This window comes from Protobothrops mucrosquamatus, unplaced genomic scaffold (genome assembly GCF_001527695.2).
Source record: "Protobothrops mucrosquamatus isolate PMUCROS unplaced genomic scaffold, P.Mucros_1.0 scaffold42, whole genome shotgun sequence".
In the NCBI taxonomy this organism is placed as follows: domain Eukaryota; kingdom Metazoa; phylum Chordata; class Lepidosauria; order Squamata; family Viperidae; genus Protobothrops; species Protobothrops mucrosquamatus.
The window spans coordinates 1,084,661-1,087,658 of NW_015386424.1; positions in this window are offsets into that span (position 1 = coordinate 1,084,661).

Here is a 2,998-nt window from a genome sequence, read left to right on the forward strand (position 1 = left end):
AAATACCTGTATACAGGTAATGTATAGTGTATACAGGTATGATTGTACAGACTTACAACTATAAATTTAACAACCACTCAAAGTTACAATTCAGAATCGTGGTGCCGCAGTGTTTAGAATAGTGTTCTCCAATCTTTTTGGTTTGGTGGCCCAGGGCAGGAAGGAAGTGGGGAAAGAGGAGATGGTTTTGTGTGAGGAACAGGCCATAATAATAATAATAAAGTTGGAAGGGACCTTGGAGGTCATCTAGTCCAACCCCCTGCTCAGGCAGGAAACCCTATGCCTATACCATTTCAGACAAATGGCTGTCCAGTCTCTTCTTAAAAACTTCCAGTGTTGGAGCATTCACCACTTCTGGAGGCAGGTTGTTCCACTGGTTAATTGTTCTCACTGTCAGGAAGTTTCTCCTTAGTTTTAGGTTGCTTGGTAAGTAGTCTTATTCTTTCTGTTTGATTGATTTTATTTTGTTTTGTTTTGTCCTTGCTCTAAGGGGATTGCTAGAAGAATAATACAGGTAGTCCTCAACTTACCACCACAATTGAGCCCAAAATCTATGTTGCTAGGTGAGAAATTTGTTAAGTGAGTTTTGCCCCATTTTACAATTTTTCCTGTCATATTTGTTAAGTGAATCACTGCAGTTGTTAAATTAGTAGCCCGGTTAAGTGAATCTGGCTCCCCCATTGACTCTTGCTGTCAGAAAGGTGTAAAAGGTGATCACATGACTCTGGGACACTGCAACCGTCATAAATATGAAGCAGTTGTCAAGCATCTGAATGTAAACCACATGACCATGGGGATGCTGCAAACATCGTAAGTTTGAGAAATGGTCATAAGTCACTTTTTTCAGTACTGTTGTAACTTTATAATGGTCACTAAGTGAACTGTTGTAAGTCAAGGACCACCTGTAAGAGAAAGATGAAAACAACAAAAATGTCCATCAATGGATGTAGCGTTGCCTCATAGAAAAAAGATGATTCCTTAATAGCAAAGGTAGCAGTTGCCCAGAATTTTCTCATTAGAAAAGGATTCATAGATGCTGGGATCTGCATATCCTCATTCGAACAGAGGAAAAATAAAAGCCACGCATCAAAGGAATGGCCACCCAGTGCAAGTGACACTACTCCCCACTCCTGCTTTGTACTCCCTTTGTAATATTCATCTCCTCTTTCTCATTTTGTCACCATTCCTTATTTTGCTTTTTAGTTGACCTATGCAGTGACCTTGAAAACCATCTGCAGAAAACTGGGGAAGCAGCATTCAAGAATGTGTCTTTGAGTCTCAGATATTTTCAGCATGACTTTAATCCCCTGGCTGAAATACGAGATAAACAAAGATGGTTTGAAATAATTTCTTCACATGAGATTTGCACCAGAAACACAACAGTTCCTCCCATCATCCTGTACAAGAAGGAAATTTAGGGTCATTTTGCTACAATAACCTTCCGAACTGGAATTTCTGCTTCGGTATCAACGTTCAGCTTGCAGCAACGAAGATGTGCATCTTCAGACAGGAATGCTGAGATCTAAGATAACAAGATGCTGATGCTGTGCATGACACAAAAGGTGGAATCAAAACTTCTCACAAAACTGAGAGCCACAGAACCCGTATGAAACGTAGCCAGCCCAGGGTTTCTTCTTGGCACAGATGCAACCTGAATGGATGCAGGGCAGCACAGCAGATCCTGAGGCAGTTGGGGGGAATTCAGGAATCGCTGTAGCTCTAGGGCACAAGATTGCTCTTCAAGGCAGAAAATCCCAAATTCAAGTCTAGGTAGGACTGAGAAAGGCCTCCCCCTGCCAGCCAGTGCCCATAGTAATGAGCAAGTTTTCAGGAATTTCTATTTTCTTGGGCAAAGCAAGGCTTCAAAATTGAGGCCGAAGAAATGCAGAGAGGATCCAGAAAGCCCATTACCCAACGAAAAGTCAATGCTAGAATCTGAAGAAGAGAAATCTCTGGAAGTTTGAAAGTGCAGAAATGAAACAGCCCAGTATGTCACTGGATAGCACTGGATAAGTTTTATAACAATAATGACAAAGCATTTACAAATCTTTTACATGCCAAATGAGACACCTTTTTTTTTCTTACCAAGCAAACAAACAAGATTATACCAGAGGGAGGGGGAGGAATAACCACTATCATTAATCATTCTTTCCTTGTAAACCTGGTTAGACATGCTGATCTAGGTAAGGACATGTGTTTGTGGGTGTAAAGGTGCTGGGTGTTCTCTGAGCTTGATTATTGGCTTGCAGACATTTTCTTATCCAACTAAATAATATCAGTACAAATGAGGATGGGGTTTGTTCCTTGTTTGTATACAGTAGTTTCCATGCCATAGTTAGTGAGGATATGGTTTTCTCCTTGATAGTTCTTTGATTAGAGTATTGTTTTCTGCTTGATGGTTTATCTGCTGTTAATCCCTGCTTATCTGGGTGTTAGTTGTTGGATAGAACATGTTTCTTTTTTGTTTCCTTCTTAGCTTTTTTATTATCACTTTGGAATGATGTGTAAATATGGTTTTTATTTCTATGTATTTATTGTTGGCTGATTTGGCTAAATGTTAAGTTTCCAGGAATTTCTAGCCTATTTATAGTGAAAGTGTTGTTGAGCCTGTCCATCTGTTGTGAAATTAAGGAGATTTCTTTGTCTTCTGACTAATAATTGGTGTTCATGGATGTACTCTGCTAGTCTTCTGCCTTTCTGTCCTACAAGTGTTAGTTACAGTCCTTACAATGTAGGTTCTATGTATACATGAGTCTCAACATCTTTCTAGAGTCGCAACATCAACAAAGATGTTAAGACTCTAGAACAGGGGTGGGCAAACTTTTTGACTCGAGGGCCGCAATGGGTTCATATATTGGACCCGGGGGCCGGACCAAGAGTAGATGGACGGTGTGTATGTGTGAATTAATATAAATTAAATTTACATTTGTAACATTAAATGTTTAGATTAATTTAAGGTAGAAAAGCATAGAATTGCAGAGTGCGAGAGCTAAACAGG